This window comes from Myotis daubentonii, chromosome 1 (assembly GCF_963259705.1).
Source record: "Myotis daubentonii chromosome 1, mMyoDau2.1, whole genome shotgun sequence".
NCBI classification, from domain to species: domain Eukaryota; kingdom Metazoa; phylum Chordata; class Mammalia; order Chiroptera; family Vespertilionidae; genus Myotis; species Myotis daubentonii.
Window position 1 is genome coordinate 94,543,927 of NC_081840.1, and position 18,279 is coordinate 94,562,205.

At 43.5% G+C, this 18,279-nt stretch overlaps 1 protein-coding gene across 3 annotated transcripts in view; it reads right to left on the reverse strand.

The window, feature by feature from the left end:
• The window catches only part of CAMK1D (calcium/calmodulin dependent protein kinase ID), a 391,598-nt gene that overhangs the window by 229,420 nt on the left and 143,899 nt on the right, over positions 1-18,279 (reverse strand). The window lies entirely within an intron of this gene.

Consider the following 18,279-nt stretch of genomic DNA (forward strand, 5'->3'; position numbering starts at 1 on the left):
TGAGTCATTCTCTATGCCTAGACTTCCTTTTATATCCTGAGAGAGAGAACAAATGTGGCTTCTACACAGTTATGATGAGGGACAACCCCTCCTACATCAAAAGAAACCCCTGGAAGGACCAATGTCATCCCAACAGCCATGCCTAGGGGGCCTTTGCTCTTCAGTCAACATCAAAGAGATGCCTAAGCAAGGACAACGTACTTTTGCCTCCCTCTCCTTCCCCATCTGAAGGGATATGCATCTGTCAAAGGAAGATAAGTAGATATTTTAAAAATCCGTTCCAGTGAGAGGAATTCACTCCACTTAGTACAATTAACTGTTTGGAACAGCGTTCCTACTGGAACATTAACTCCCACGAGAGAAGTCCGTCCATCTTCAAGGTCTGTATCTAATTACATAAACCCGAGGGGCAGAAGATAGGCATTCCACAACAGAACCAAGTGGAAAATGTCAGAACTGAGGCTTTCCATCCAAATCCACAAATAATCGGCAAAGTAAGGTTCTCCCCTCACAGTACCATATGCCTCACATGGAACCAGGCAGAAGAGCAATTATGAAATAATAAATACATGAAAACCCACAATAGATTTATCATAAAGTAATATATGGAATAGGACATTCCCAGTAACATTTAGTCACTACCAATGACTTTTGCCCCAAAAGACTAATTCATACAATTTCAGGCACCTCCCCCCCCCACCCCCATCTCCTCTGCAGCCCAGGGGTTGTCTCTCCCCTGGCTTCTGTCTCAGGGACAGACCCAGATGGATTCATCTCAAAGTGAGTGTGGTCTCTAAGCTGGAAGAAACTGTGGACAACTACATACATGCTGCCTCTTGCTATCCTCCAGGAGGCAGAACAAGAACTATGCTGGAGAAAAGAAAGATCAGTGATGACAGACCTAAAACCATGTGAGGATCCTAAAACCATGGGCGAGGAATCCATGCATTCATTCTGTTTCCCTATTGGCTACTTGGGTCCCTGATGCCGCTGATACCATAATGGTTTCTCTCCTGAGTTTGCTGGACTTACTACGTCCATTTTCCAGAAGGTGGAGAACCCTTCAGCAGTGGCAACCAAGCTGCCAGAGCTCTGACAGACCACTGCTGGCAGACCCCACTCTGCATCCACCCACGCTCTGCCTCCTCAGGATCTGTGTGAGTGGTAATGTTAGCTAGGTGGTGAAATGTTAATAAAGAAAGGTAGCAAAGGGAATTAGACATTATTAAGTATAATCAACCAGGGAGAATAAGCCTGTTTAATCAGGAAGCTCGAGCTTGACACTCCAGGGGATAGCAGCATTGCCCCGCCACGGGGATTAATATCCCTCCCTTTCCCCATGCAGGGAGCAGCCCACTCTCCAGTGCAGGTGTCAGGGGAGCAGGGGGAGGTAAGCACATGTGCAGTACAAGTCAAGGTGGAGCGCGGGGGTGGCGGGGGGGTCTTCCTATGAGGCATGAGCAACAGGAGCCAAGATAGTGACCATAAAGGCTGTCAGCCCAACCTGGGAAAGAGGAGGTTGGTTAGGAGGCAGATCCACCAGAAGCCCATGAAAGCTTAGGAGTTGACGACTGGTTAGTTTGAAGAGAGCCTTGTCCTTCCCAAGCCCAAGATAATGTAATCCCAGCTAACAAAGCCTTCGTTTCTCTCCCTCTCTCCCCCTTTCTCCCCCTCTCCTTCTCTCCCTCTCTCCCTCTCCTTCTCCTTCTCCCTCCCAGTAACACTCGCTTGCCCTGTTCCTTTCCGAGTTCTCTCTGTAGCAGCCATGCAGTTTTAGCAGCCACCTGGGGCCCATGGCTGACCACACAGGCTCCAAAGGACTAACCTTTCACATGACACATAAACTGTGGACACTGGCCTTTGTTTGGGGCTTGATGAAGACAAGATTGGAATTTTTTCTACAGTGGGATGGATGCAGATGGGACATTGGAAACCCAGGAACAGCCAGCCTTCTATTTCCACCTAAATAAATCCTACCATGTCACAATCTTCCAGGTGTGGGTCTGTGGAATGCTTTCCTCATGAAAGAACATGATTTCCACCAGCAGCAGTAACAGACTACGGCCAACAGAGGAGTCCTGTGCTTAGCTGTAGCTATCAGGGGCACATAGGGGAAAGTTCCTTGTTCCGTGGATCATTCTTTCCCTGAGCGGGAGGTGAGGTTTCTATGTGAATCTATTCCTTGACCATGACATTATGGGAGGGGGCTAGAGATCGCCATCAGGTCCACTGCTGGTGGCTGCTGCAGGAAGCTGAGGTCAAGGTAAGGCAGCTCCTGGATCACAAGTTTCTCTACCTTTGTCCCTTACTTCAGGAGGAATGGACCATCTGTGACCCCATGCTGAGGGTTGGACAATGGGCATAGACCCATAAAGGGCTTCATGAGCTAAGCATCTGGGGGCTTGACATGAGGCACCTGTGAAAGGGCACAGGGCATGCCCCAGAAGGCCGGGGTGCCCCCTCGTGACTCTGGTAGTCTCTATCAACAGGTACTGAGTAGGGTCATAAAGCCAAGATTATATAGTCCCTCAGCTCAGACTGAAAGTCAGCTTGAAAATTTCAATTTTGGGTATAACCTACCAAAATTGAAAGCTGGGGCTCAAACGTATGTGGTACAGACATGCCATGGAATACTCAGCCATCAAAAGGAATGAAATTCTGACACAGGTTACAACTTTAATGAACCTTAAAGGCCTTATTCTTTTTATTTTTTTTTAAATAAATATTTCACCGATCTTTTACTGAGAGGAAGGGAAAGGAATAGAGAGCTAGAGACATCGAGGAGAGAGAAGCATCCATCAGCTGCCTCCTGCACACTCCCCACTGGGGATGTGCCCGCAACCAAGGTACATGCCCTTGACTGGAATCGAACCTGGGACTTTTCAGTCCCCAGGCCGACGCTCTATCCAGTGAGCCAAACCGGCCAGGGCTTGAAGGCCTTATTCTAAGTTAAATATAAGGCCAGAATTGAAAGGATAAATAGTGTATAACCCCACATATATGAAGTACCTAGAGTACTCAAATTCATAGACAGAAAGTAGAATGGTGGTTGCCAGGGGCTGGAGAAAGGGAAAAGGCGGGGGGCAGGGGGTATTGTTTAATGGGTACAGAGTCTCTGTTTGAGAAGATAAAAAAGTTTTAGAGGTAATGGTGATGATGGTTTTATAACAATGTGAATGTATTCAATGTCACTAAACTGTACACTCAAAAATGGCTAAAATGGTACATTTTATGTTATTTATACATGTTTTAACACAATCTATATATATAAAAGCCTAAGCGACCAGACGACTGACCAGTAGCTATAACAACCACTGACCACCAGGGGGAAGATGCTCAACGCAGGAGCTGCCCTCTGGTGGTCAGTGTGCTCCCACAGTGGGAGCACCGCTCAGCTGACAGACAGGCACCAGACGCCAGGCTCACAGCTGGCACCTGATGAGCGCAGCTGCACCAGCCTCTCCCGCAGACACTCCCCCTGAGTGCCCAAGCTGCGGCAGCAGCAGGCACAGTGGGGCCAGGATGAAGAGTGCAGCGCAATGCCCAGCTAGGGCTCAGGCTTCTCCCCGGCCTCCTGCTGCTTCACACAACACTTCATGCTGTGCAGGATCAACACGGACAGTGGGCTGGAGCCCAATAAGCTGTAGGGTAAGGTTGGGCTGTGGAGGTGTGGAGGTCCACTAATCCCCACAGGCCAGGCTGAGGGACGCCTCCAGTGCACGAGTCCATGCACTGGGCCTCTAGTAAAAAATAAAAATAAATAAAAAGTCTGCCTGGTTCTACTAAATGGCATTACCTGAGATAGATACATGGGAAAAATCTGATAAAACCTTTTACTCATTACCTCCCTACAGGAGAAAGAAAATCTATGAATAACTGTGGGGCACCAGATGTTGTGCACCACTAGATATTTACAAAGAGCCTTGGCATATATCAACTAATTCAATTCAACAACATCAAGAAGTGCACAGAAGTTACCATCACCTCCATTACACAAATGCAGACGCTGAGGCTCAGTAGCACAGGTAGTAATGGACAGAAAAGAATATTGAGGTCCTTTTCAATACACTGAGCTGGATTGATGCACACTGCTGGCTGGGAGTCTGCCTCACATGCCTAGAAGGTAACAGCATTTGGGGGACCCTGCATTTTGGGGAACTGCCATCCTCCCTGAGTGTGCAAATCCACCTGCTTCTTTAGCCAAACCCATTGTTCATTTACCTTCCTCAGGCTTTCCAAAGACAAAGCTCTCTGGTCTGCCTAGGGCCAGGCAGTGGTCGGCAAACTCATTAGTCAACAGAGCCAAATATCAACAGTACAACAATTGAAATTTCTTTTGAGAGCCAAATTTTTTAAACTTAAACTATATAGGTAGGTACATTGTTATTAACTTAATTAGGGTACTCCTAAGGTTTAAGAAGAGCCACCCTCAAGGGTCCAAAGAGCCACATGTGGCTCGCGAGCCGCAGTTTGCCGACCACGGGCCTAGGGGATATAGATTAGCATAAATTTTTATTGTTCTCTCAATACATAGAAATCACTAGAAGATACTTCCCTGTTCCAGCAAGCTAATTAAAAATACCAGAAACAGAAACTCATGAATGAAGAATTTGGGCACTTTCAATGTTATTACATAATAAAATGATGTTGGCGTGTTTCTGTGGGCGGTGGGAAAAGATAGGGAGCTGGAGGCAGGCTGAGAGAGGACTGGTGGCAAGAAGGAAGACAACAAGAAAAATGATTTGAGAGCCCATAAAACCTTCAGACAACCCAAAGAAATAAATTCCCTGGGTACATAAACTGGGACAGAGAATTACAAAGTTTTAAAATACAAAGAGGTCAAAGCAAGTTGCACTCTATCATCTGAAATACAAGCACTGTGTGTCTAAAACTCAATACTAGGAGCCTCCAGCCAGTCTGAATTGCATTTGTATACTGAAATGGCAGCCTGTGGGTGGCTGGCTCCACCCACCCAGGCCCCCTGCTCTCTGCAGTCTGACTTCTCCCCACCACCACTTGACTGGAATCGGGAAATCTGGGCCCCTATGAGATGGGATTTCCCAGCTGCTCATTCCAATGGCTTTTTCTTGTGCTCATCCTATTGGTCTTTTGTGTGGCATCTGAAAGTCTTGGCCTCCTTCATAAAACTCTCTCTTCTTCTTGGTTCTATAACATAGTTCTCTCCTTCCACCATTTTCTCTCCATCGCCACCTGCTTCTCTTCCTTCAAATGTCAGTGATCCCCAAGGTTGCACCCTCAGCTCTCCATCCATCCTATTCCACACCCTCCCCCTGGAAAATCAGTTGTTTCCAGTTTCCACCTACCTCATCATGGCCCCCTAACCTTTATCAAAGTTTTAATCTCTCTCATGTGCAAATCTCCTCTTTCCAGATGCCTACTGGGTCTTTCTAGGTAAATCTCCTGACCAGCCTCTCAAGAGCACCATCACCAAAGTAAAACACAGTATCTTCATCTCAAAGCTTCTCTCTCCTCTATTCTCTCTCATTTCTACTGATCCAGAAACACACCCTATTTCACTCCTCTCTCTCATTTCCATCATCAAGTATATTCAGGTTTTCTGTTAAAAAGTCTCTCAAATGCCTGTCTGTTCCATCCCTACACCACTGTTCTGGTTTAAGTTCCAGTTATTTCACTGTGGACTCCTTCCAGGACTCTCTCCTGGCTCCTCTGCCCCAGCAAGCCCACCTCCCACCTGCTTTCTCCTACCTGCTACTGCAAAGATCTGATTACGTTACTACCCTACTTAAAATTTTTTGGTTTCACACCTACACAGGATAAAGTTTTAACTCCTTTGCATGTTACCCAGGGCATTCAAAGTTCTTCCCAACCTGACTCCAACTTTGAGAGCTCCTCTACCACTGAACCCATCTTCCCAACACAAATACACCCCACCATATAGACATCTCCCTCACCCAACCACGTTAGTCAGTTGGCAGGTAAGTCCTGCCTGCCTCCCTCCCCCTTCCTGGGACACTATTCCCAATTCTTTCTCTTTGGCAAGATTCCATTTATATTTTAAAGGGCCTACTTGGTATATTTCCTTCTCTTTGAAGGCTTTCTCAACTGCCTCCCAACCAGACAGAATGACACCCTGGTTCTAAGGCTCACACACTTGGCTTACACCTACCAAAACCCACTTACATGTTCCATTGTTTTCCTTTATGTGCTTGTCTGTGTGAGAGCGGGAGTCCTAAATCATTTTTTCTGTATTTCCATACCCAACAATACTTGTACCACCTGGTGCCCAAGGCAGTTTTGATGATCACCATTATTTGGGGCTCTCCTCTGATTCTCCATCTAGCATTCCACATTTTGTATGTGTTGCAGATCCATACAAAAAAATGATATATAGTGGTATCCCTTCCCCCTGGTTTTGCTTTCCACAGTTTCAGTAACCCACTTTCAACTGGTCTTGATGGTAAAAATGTTAAATTTATGAATTTATGATATGACATTTATCCTCATAAACCTTCACCCTTGTTAAATAAGTAAAATTCACTGGGAAAGAAGAGAGGTCAGATTTTGATAAAGACTTTAGAAAATACATAATGATCTATATATATAAAAGCCTAAGCAACCATTATCACCAAACTACTGAAACAACCAGTTGCTATGACGCACACTGACCACCAGGGGACAGACTCTCAACTCAGGAGCTGCCCCCTGGTGGTCAGTGCGCTCTCATAGCCAACTGTCTGCAGCTGGCCAACCTCCCATGGCCCCTCCCCCTGGCCAACCAGCCCCACCCCAGATAGGCCCCAATTAGGGGGCTGACTGGCCAACCTCCCTGGGTCCCTCCCCCTCCCCCACCTGCCAGCCCCCTGATAGGCCTAGATCGCCGGCCAGGCCAAGGGACCCCACCCATGCACAAATTCATGCACTGAGTCTCTAGTGAGAGAAATAAAATCCCAGTGTTTTGAAAATTACATTTCTTTCAGGTTGTGACACGATACTTAATTTTAAAAAAATATTATCCTATTTTTAAAAACACACCATTTCTATCTAAATTAAATCTCTATGACAAATTACTGAAAAGGTCAAACAAAAAGTTATTCTTGAAATACTAAATATGTATTTTTAGCTCCTGAAAATAAGCTTCACAAATTACAAAAGTTGAAGCCTTCTCCTTTTTCTTCCACATTTCAAAGAAAATCAGATCAGCACCTGGAGGCAGCTCAGTCTGAGGCTGCTTCCTCCAGGTACCCAGGGAAATAAACACACTTTTGAGAGCTGAATTTTCAAAACTCGAGGAAAACAGTCACATTCGCTATACTGACTAAAGAATTCTAGACAGCTACTTTGTATTTTAACTTCACAAATTATGGCTCTTTTAAAAAGCTGTTTTGTTTTATTGTGCTTTTATCTAGTTGGTTTTAAGAATGGAATCCTTAGGATGCAATGGTAGGCCGGCCATGCCATAAAGCCCACCTGAGGGTATGCACCCAGTCCCCTGGGTGATATGATCCAGCTCCAATTGACCAGTGGGAGACAAAGAAGAGAAGTGGGGCTAAGCTCTGGGAATTGCTTATATTCCCAAGTTCCTTGAGCAAGCAGCACAAAACACAGGTGCCCTGAGGATGCCTTGGCTGAAAAGAGACATTTAAAGGTTTTGGAACTAAAGATAGGCATTTGCCTTCTAGTTGTTAAAAAATCCTAGAGCTATTCTGAGTACCTTGCCTCTAGATCTGCTGCTATATATTGAGATCAAAACTCAGAGTCAGGCCGAGCCAGAGGTGTGCTGGGTAACCACCTACACACTACCCATTATAATCATAAAACGCAAAAACAAGAATCTATGGATCCCGCTTTCCTGATTTCTAATGATCTTTAACCTGAAGTTAAGAAAAATATCAGATAGCATCTAAAATGAGTTCATGGGCTGCCGCCTCTAAGTCACATAATTCAAAAATAAAGTATTTTCTCATACAAGAGCAATTTATTCACAAAATGGACAAACATTTAGCCTCTGACAACCTACTGTGATGGGTACAAATGTCCATCCAATTGCACTGGTAAATCCTTAAAAAGATGCCTCTGATTTTCAACAAGAACTAGGAATTCCAGAGCTGTCTGGTTCACTACAGTGCACTAAACTGATAGTTCAGTAAAATTATATCCATCCCAAATTAGACCAAGAAATTATCAGATGGTGCTGACATGATCTGCCCTATTAGCTTAGAGTAAGCTATTATTGAATCATTGCCTTTTTGAGCTTTTTAGTCATTCTACATACAAATCAGATTGATTGTGTTATTAACTTTATTAATGACATTACCTCTAGCTTATTACCATTACTGTGCTGGGCAATTGGGCTGTCAAACATTACCCCCAGTTCTTGGACGGTAAATTAAAATATTTTTTTCCTCTAAGCATACTATTTTCCCCAGTGGCATGCCAGGACTGGTAGGGGGAAAACACACACACACAAAAGAATAAAAAATGAAGTTGGGCTCAGTTGGTGTGGCTCAGTGGTTGAATGCCAATCTATCAACCAGGAGGTCACAGTTCAATTCCCAGTCAGGGCACACACCCGAGATACAGACACCATCTGCAGTGTGGGGCATGCAGGAGGCAGCCAATAAATGATTCTCTCTCATCATTAATGTTTCTATCTCTCACTCCCTCTCCCTTCCTCTCTGAAATCAATAAAAAAATATTTAAAAAATAAAGTTGGTGGCATTTGTCTTTAGACAATAAAAAAATAAACAAGTAGGTGTCTTTTAGACCTATTGTTCCAGATCAGAATCAATTCTTAAAATAGGAGAGCCTGGCTACTAACCCAAGCAATAGTCTTACTGATCCCAGGAAATCCAAACAGATAACAGGTGTGAAGTTGGGTGGTCTTAGTGTCTAAGCAACTCACCATGGAAGAAATTAGGCAATTTTAGAAGTGACATCAAACTCTTTCTGGTGGAATCTTCAGTTTGAAGTTTTCACTAGTTCACATACTATTAATGCATCTTGTAGTGCTAATTCAGCCTACTGACCTAAAAAAAGCCATACCCAATCTGAAAAATAATGTTCTGCCAAGCAAACAAAGGAAAGCAAAGCAAAGTCTTGCTTTCACATGCTTCAAAAACAAATATGTGTGCATGAAAATTGGTGTCCTATCTACACTAATAAAAGAGAAACATGCAAATTGGTGTCACTCCGCTATGCCCACCAGCCAATCAGGGCGACTATGCAAATTCACCCAACAAAGATGGCAGTTAATTTGCATATGCAGGCACAGAGCAAAGACTGAAGGCTCCGGCCGGAGTGAAGACTGAAGAGGGGAGAAGCCAAGCCTCACTGCAGCCAGACGGGAGAAGCCAAGCCTCGCTGCCACTGGACCAAAGGCCTGGGTACTGGGTGCCGGAGGAAAACTAGTGCCAGCAGCCAGGGGAAGGAAGGCCTATTGCTCGAATCTTCGTGCAATAGGCTTCCAGTTTAAATATAACATCTATTCATTAGAGTGTGTCTTCTAAAACCCTCTACTTGGCAATTATATTGTAAGCCATATGTTCACTAAAAATATTAAAGTTTCATTTCTTAAAAATAACCTATAACTCAGGCTCTCATTAATTTGGACCCATGCCTCACCAACCAGTTCAAATTAGAGACATATCCTTAACTTCAATAAGTTACGCCTTAGAATGGGGAGAGTCCTACTAAAAATAGCTATTCTTTTTCACTCAAAAAAAATCCCATCTTCCTCTTTAATTGGTAAATTCCACAATTACCAGCAACCTTTGATAATTATCAGTAAGCTTTAAGAACCATGATGAGATGTTCTTAAATATTTACACCATTAGCCTGAGTTCTGCCCAGATCAGTTTTCATTCCACATGCATCCCTGTGTCTGAAGCCACTGGGGATTTGGGTATGACAATGCTTGTCACAGGGGAAGGCTTCATAACACCAGCATAGTCACCACGTGTGACATCTTTGGTTTCTTAAAAAAAAATTTTGTGGTGCTGAATCATTATTGTTAATTGCTTCACTGATCCAAACACAGAAGACAAATTCCAAATGAGTGCATACCTTTTAAAGAACGTTCTTCATTTAATAGCACAACTTACCCCCTTCAATTCTCTGACAGAGTCCTATATTTTATTTCTGCTCTCCACCAGTCACTTGTGAAAGGTTGATATGGAAACCGAGTCAGTCATATTTTTTAAATATTTTTTTTTTATTTCAGAGAGGAATGGAGTAGGAGAGAAAGACAGAAACAACAATGATGACAGAGAATCACTGATTGGCTGCCTCCTGCACACCCCACACTGGAGATCAAGCCCAAAACCCAGACATGTGCCCTGACTAGGAATCAAACTGTGACCTCCTGGTTGGTAGGTTGACGTTCAACCCCTGAACCACACCAGCCAGGCTAGTCATTTTTTCTTAGCACACCAGTAGGGAGCATTAATAAAAGTCTGGTTTGGGGAGGTGGTGGCAGGATCAAAGATTTAGTTCTCTTGGGATTACAAAGTCTCCTTGTAGCTGCAACTAAGAGACTAGTAACACTAAAGGTTCATAAAGTGTCTGTGTTGGTTGTATATGCATTTGTGCAAAGGTATAGTTGACCTGGATGATAGGGATAGTGACCTGGATGAAACTGGAGCTCCAGCTTTCTTTGTCAATTGGGCAGACCTCCTCGGTGATACTTCTCATTGTGCCTTCACAGATCTCCTGTTTGACAAAGATTCTCCCTACATGGGTGGCTCTTCAGAATGACCCTCCCCTTTCTCACTCCCATCCCTCATGGAAGGGACAAGACCTAAGATCCTCACGTCCCTTTCTCCTATGACTGCTATGAAGATCCAATGTCCTAAGGCCAAGCACACAGTCCTTGGAGTGGCTAGTGTACATCACGGCCAAATGGTGAATAAATCCATAATCCTGAAGCTGGGTGAATGTGTCTGATTAATCCCAGCTGGCCATCCCTCACATGGCTATGCCCACTCACCGGGAGCCTCTCTGAAAGGCTCTTATTTTAAGCACTCTTTTAAGCTTATTCCAACTCTTGTTCAGGGAAGATATATGAACAGGTAACTTGAAAGAAAATGCTTTTGAGCTCCACACCAACATCACTGTACTCTAATTAGTCTTTCAAGTTCCCTCACCAAAAAACAAACAAAATACAACCCGAGTCATTATGGTTATAATAATTACTACATTAAAGGGACATTTGGCTGTATCTACATAAAAAAATAGAAGGCCTATTATAATCAGGTTAAAAAAATCGCTAAAAGTTTGAAATAGTGAACATTGAAAATATCCTACACATCCATCAATAGGGAATGAGTTAAGTAAATTACAATCTAAAATTGCAATGAAGAACTATGCAGTCATTTAAAATAATCAAGTAGATTTATGTGTGCTAATATGGAATTATCGCCAAGATATACTGTTAAGTGAAAAATAACAGTGCAGAGCCAAGTGCCTATTATGTTCCCATTTGCATAACAGGGAGAAAGAGAGAGAGAGAGAGAGAGAGAGAGAGAGAGAGAGAGAGACTGGTTGGGAGACTTAATTTTGACCCATTTTACTATGAACGTATACTGTTTTTCCATTAAGTTATTTAATGAAGTGGAGAATCTTTGGGAAAAATAAAGAGAGAATAATCAATATACATCTATGCAAAATCACTCTCTGGCTAATTTAAGCTTTGTACTAGCTGTTCTAGCTGGACTAATATCCTATTGATGAAATGTCAGTAACTCTCTACTGTGCAGCCAAGGTCACTCCTTGTGTTGTCCAGAATACCCATCTAAATAGGATTGGTGTGCGCTGGTGACCAAGCCCTCTCAACTTGGTTCCCAATGAGCCTGGACACCTTCCCCATTGAGGAAATTCAAATGTGTTTTGAAGAAAAGCTTTTCTTCAGAGATCATTCCTAAATAACACCATTCAGGGAGAAGTGGGAACTTGAAATGGAAGGATGCGTAGGTGTCAACAGACAAAAACAACAGGTAAGGTAGAGGGAAGTCAAGAAAGGCAAGCTGACCAAAGCAGAATGCATTCCAGAGCCAGACCCTGTCTGAGTCTATACACATAAGGGGAGTGTGGGAGGATGGCCATGGTTTATTGTGTACAACACAATGCTAAGGACAGTGTGTGTGTGTGTGTGTGTGTGTGTGTGTGTGTGTGTGTAAAACACATCGTTTATATTTACAACACTACAGAATACTATGGCAGACAAAATAGCAGCCCTCTAAAGATATCTATGTCTTAATCCCTGGAACCTGTGAATGTTATTTTGCAAGGCCTCCTCCTTCTCATTGCCTTTATATCTTGCAGCTATAAATAGGTTAAGGGTTTTAGTACAGGGGTAGTAGAGTGCCCTGGATTATTCAAGTAGGACCATAGTCAGAGGAGATGGGTTGCAGAAGCAGCCAGAGTGATGCCATTGCCAGAAGGGGGCATAAGCTAAGGAAGGCAGGCAGTCCTAGAAGCTTGCAAAGGGTAAAAACAGGTTCTCCCCTGGAACCTCCAAAAGTAACACAGCCCTAAACCTCATGATTTTAGCCCTGTAAGACCCACTTTTGAACTTCTGACCAGAGCAGTAAGAAAATAAATCTGTGCTGTCTTAATCCACCAAGTGTGTGGTAATTTGTTACCATAGCAATATGAAACTAATACAAATGTGTATTAGTATTTACCCCTATCTTAAATATGAGAAAACTACTGACCTCATTAAGTTTCCAGAACTTGTTTAAATCTCAAAGCCTGTGCCTGGAGGCACTTGGATCCAAACCCAGAAATGAGTGGTTGATGGAATTTGCCACTGGAAAGGTAGCCTGGGATCATAGTGGCCATTGAACACAGCAGATGAAGGACTGTCACTTAATGTAGCAGCAGTGAGAAGGGATGAGGTTTTGAACATATGAGGGAAATGAACAAAGCTGACTACTACGTGGGATTTTCAATTCTGTCAAATATGTGGTAGGTTCTACATCATTTTGAACAGAAAGAGGCAAGTGTGCTCCCTGACAAAGTGATGCAGCTTTGCTATGCAGGAAACTCATTTATTGCAAATTTTTTTCCTACTGCGTGATATAAAAGATACTTTCTATATTTTCACCTTTAAAATTCCCCACTTTTTTTTTACATGATTACTTTGTAACTGGCTGAATCTTCCAGCACTTAAAGGATGGAATGACCTGCACTTCTCTTCCTCACTGAGCTGCATTCTGAAGTTCCATACACAAGGCTGTATACAGAAGTCAAGATGCAATTATTCTGTGTTTCCTTATATGTACAGAGAACAATAACCAGGAAGACAGATTACTGGCAAAGAATAGTTTCCCTAACCTAGATAATCATCACCATAATCTAAACTGCTAAATAAAGCCTTATTATAAGCTTATTTTTAGAATATTTGCCAACCATTTTCTAGTTTTACCAATAACCCTGCTTAATAACATCATTCCCATTTTACAACTGAGAAAACTGAAATTCAAAGAGATTAAAAATTTTGCTAACAAGATAATAAAATGACAATTGTAACCCTAGTTTGATGCCAAACTCATGCCTTTTTATTTTTAAACTAGAGGCCCGGTGCACAAAATTCGTGCATGGGGGGAGGAGGCTGTGTGTTTCTCAGCCCAGCCTGCACCCTCTCCAATCTGGGACCCCTCGAGGGATGTTCAACTGGCCATTTAGGGCAGTCAGACATCCCTCTCACAATCCAGGACTGCTGGCTCCTAACCACTCTTCTGCCTGACTGCCTGATTGCCCCTAACCACTCTCCTGCCAGCCTGATTGATGCCTAACTGCTCCCCTGCTGGCCCAATTGCCCCTAGCTGCCCTCCCCTACTGGCCTGGTCACCCCAACTGCCCTCTCCTGCCGGCCATCTAGTGTCCACATGGGGGTGGCCATCGTGTGTGTTGGAGTGATGGTCAATTTGCATTATACTCTTTTATTAGATAGGATGATGCCACTTCTCCCGGTGTTGTTAATTCTATAATTCAGGCAAAGTAAGAAGATTGGGTGGGGTGCATAAGTTTGTTTGTTTTTTCACTTTATCCCCTGCTCCTCAAAAAGCCCAAATCCTCGCCCATACTTGTCAATGGCAATCTGGGCTGTGATGGGTAAATTTAGGGACACTTTCTTAACCAGAAAACCCACAAATGGATCCCGATGATTTGGGCTTGCTTCTAAGTCTCTGAGAGTGCCTGCCTACCTCAACCACAAGGGCTGAAGGCAGAAGCTTCTCATCCCTCTTACTTCAAGAGCCCTCACCCTCTGTTCTAGGAGAGTGAAGACTTTTTAATTTGGACCTCTGTTCGCGTTCCTAAGGCACTCCTATAATGCATTCCAATTAGACCCGCTCCTTACTGCCTTTTAATCTTAAATTTCTACATAATAATTTTCATTTATAAAAACTCAGTAGACTCAAGATTGACCCTTCTGGTCCCCCACCTGCTAATTGCTTCTCGTTCTAAACTGCCCACATGTCTCATTATTCATTTCCTAATTAATAGAGGTGACATAATCCTCCAGCACAATTGACAGTTCTCCCATTTCCTACAGCATAATCACATTAACATTGTCTCTGCTGAAAGAAAGGATAGTTCACTGTCTCTGGGCATTAGTGCCTTGGTGTAGGTATAAAGCCTTATGCACCATTTAAATCACACACACACAAACTACTAATCAATTTGTTGTGATATAGTGATTACAACATTATTTCTAGACAAAAATAAGAATAGCTAGTGGCTACCCACAAGCACAAAAGCTCATTTTCCGAGATACCACTGCATGCAAAATGGAGGCCAGAACACAGGGATATTATTCATTGAGCTTCTCTCTATTACTTGGCCATGAAAGTTATGACCCATCCCGGAGAAGATGGAAATGAATGCAGGGGCTACTCTGCCTCTGCCAGCCCTGGACAGTCTGAAATGATAGGGATGGTGACCTGAGGCTCTGATCCCCACAGCGGCCACTACGCACAGGCACTTGGCTTCTCCCATCAGGGCAGAGAAACGCACTGTTGGCTCAGCAGCTCATCTGGTTTTCTCCCCATGTAAGGCAGATTGCATGCACTAGAAACTCCATAGTTCTCTTTCCTTGACCCTGCATATTCAGGGACAGGCTGCTGAGATTTACGAGAAGTAAAGCAAGGTCAACCACCAAAACAGTGGGATTTCCCAAGGTGGGGTGATTGAAGAAGTTCCAAAAAGCCTGCCTGCCGAGAAACATCTCCCAGATCAGCCCACTCAGGTGCTTGTGCCACATCTCCTCTAAAATCTAGGTGTATTTCCTGGGAGCACGCCACACGGTAACATGAGTACCTGCTCAACAGGAAGTCCTTAATGACACTGGAAATGAATGATCCATTTTTAAACCTCAGCCCTGGCCCTGTGAAGATGGACTTCTCTTTCAAAGAAAGCTGTCCTTGCTACATTCACTTTGCACTGCTTCCTGGAGGTGGCAAGGGACAGTGGCCAATGCCCCCTGTTTTGCTGCTGCCTCGGTGAGCATGTCACACATCCGCGAGCTGGCAGTGGGAAAAGAACTCAGACTGCTCAGTCAGCAAAGGAACAGTGAGCACATTCATGTGCCAGGTTCTGAGGATGCCAAGGTGAAGGGAACAAGCTTTCTGCCCAGCAAGCTCCCATGCCATAAACAAATACATATACAGGGGTCGGCAAACATGAATAAGGCAAGGAAGAAATGGCATATGCATTTGCAGATGGGTGGCCAGGCCAGGCTTCTTTTCTAACAATTGAATGGGACAAGGAAGAAAGCCATAAGCATGTCTGGAAGACTTTTTCAGGAGGAAAAGAACCATAAACGGCAGGCCCTGGGCTGGTGAAGGCCCTGGTTCGTAAGAGAAAGATGGGCAGCCAGGGTGCCTGGAGCTATGAGAAGGAAAAGATGAAGCCCAGGAAATCCAGAGAGAACATTAGTGCCCCTCAGCTGTGGCAAGGGTCTGGCAGGTTTGGGGGAAGGGGGGGGGCTTCTGAGAGATGTGAGAATACACTAGTTGTAGAACACTTTTTTCTTCTGTGTGAGAGCTTAAAAACAAAGCATAAAAAATCAAGCCCAGCATTGGCTTCACAAATGCCATTGTTCTGGCTAAATAACTAATTACTCTCATACCCCTGAAAAGCAGCACTGATACCAATTAAGTTAAAATTCCTCACAAGGAGTAAGAGGGCCTTTCATTCTCCCTGAATGATCTCATGACCCTGCCAAGACTCAGCCTCCTTTGCCGTAGTTTTGCCACCTGCAGGATGGACGTGATGCTCCAGCTCCTGCCTCAGGTGAGAGGCGCAGAGGTGAGAGCTCCAGGCCTGCTCTCAGACACCCTGAGGACAGACTCGAAGTCTCGCATCAGGCAGCTCCATTCCCCTCGCTCTGTCGCAGGCGTATTTTCTGCAGCTCGTCACTAATCTGCTGGACACCTAGCAGCTGGTCTGCACCTCCTCAGAGCCGGCATGGAACTGGCACCTCGTCCTCGTAATGGCAAAAGTCAGTCATAGAACAACCAAAGGCGGTTATGGAAATTTATCTAAACCACACACATACAAAAAATGTAACATTAAAATGATTTAACTTTTTTTTCATTTGCCACATACTTTGATGCTTCTGAAAAGTACACTTAAAAATAGCAACTGAATCCACAAACTGTTTTCACCATTAAGTCAGATCTACCTCACAAGCAGCAGCAAATGAACTCCCTTTTCTCATCACCGCTGCCTTTCTTTCTGCCCCAGGAACAAATCACTGTGTCTCAACCTCATACGTGGCAGCACCGTGGAGCTAAACACATCAGCTGTCAGTCCGCAGGAGGCTTCAGGGCTGGCATCCTTCCTGAGGATAAACATCAGGGACAATCATAATGACCTTGTTTCTTCACTTGATTCTAAAACAAAAACACTAGTCCAGGTCTCCCTTCCAAGTGTGAGCAGCCATCAGCTGCATGACTTTTTTATTCTGTAAGCTTCATATTATTTGAACAGAAAAGATCAAAGTGTAAATCTTTAAAAAAGGAAAAGATGAGGATACATGTCACATCGCAGTATGTCAGTAGAGCATCTGATACAGCATCCAAGTAAACAATATTTGGTAACTGCGCTCCAATGCCTTAGCCATGCTGTAATGACAATATTAAGAAAACCTGGGTTCTTTAAAGAGCTTGCTTGAATTTCCCAGTACAAAAGACAATACAAGTGCTGGAAACATTATATGAAGAAAAGAATTAGAAGGCATGCATAAGTTAAGCATCTTAAACAAGACAAAAAACCCTAGTTCATATTGGAAAAGAGAAAATTTTCAAGTCTAATGAATAAAATAACTGAGACATAGTAAAAGATACTGTAAGCAAAGAAAGAAAGAAAAGAAGAGTGGAGGTGAGAAATGATTGCAATGCATAAGACAAAGAGTTACTACCCTATGACACCAAGGCTGCCACGTGCACAACTGCAAGTGTTCCCTTCACAGCAGCCTTACCCAGGAAGCTGCTCCAATCCTGCAAGTCAGTGTGGGCAAGGATACAAACACACAGTTCACACAATGGCCAATGAACATAGTAACTGACACTCCACCTTACTGGTTATCCAGAGAATGCAAAGTAAAAACTCAACTGGACAGCTCTCTTCTCATCATATTGGGAAAAGGCCAATTTATGAGGGAAAGTTGCTGCCTATAAATTGCCACAATATTTTTGGAAATGAATCTGGTTATCTCTGTTAAATTTCATTTTAAGACAGGTATGTGTACACAGACACTTACTGAGGCACTATAAAATGGAAAATAATGAATTTCCAGTAATGATGGACTGGTACATCAAGACAACTGCATGGCTACTGAAAAGAATGAGTTAAGTAGAATGAGTTAAAGATAAGTAGAAGAATGTAATATTCCAGCTTATCTAGAGGGATATCAATATCCCAAACAAGAAAAGTAAGCGAAGATAGAGTCACTCAGTGGAATACTCTGCAGTAAATTTAATGATGAGATGTACATGTATTAACAAGGATATATCTTGAAAATATAAGAATGGGTGAGAAAAAGCAGGTTACTAAAAGATACTTACAGAATTGATCCCATTGATGTCATTTTATAAAACACTTACATGCCAATAATAACACTAAGCTCTACATTGTTGGGACCTGCAGTATATACATCTGTACTAATAAAAGCGTAATATCCTAATTAGACCGGACATCCTTCCAGACATTTTTCCCAACGACCTTTGGGACATGGCTGCAAGGGAGGGATCCAGGCAGCCGCCATGGCTACGAAGGCCTACTCTTGCATGAATT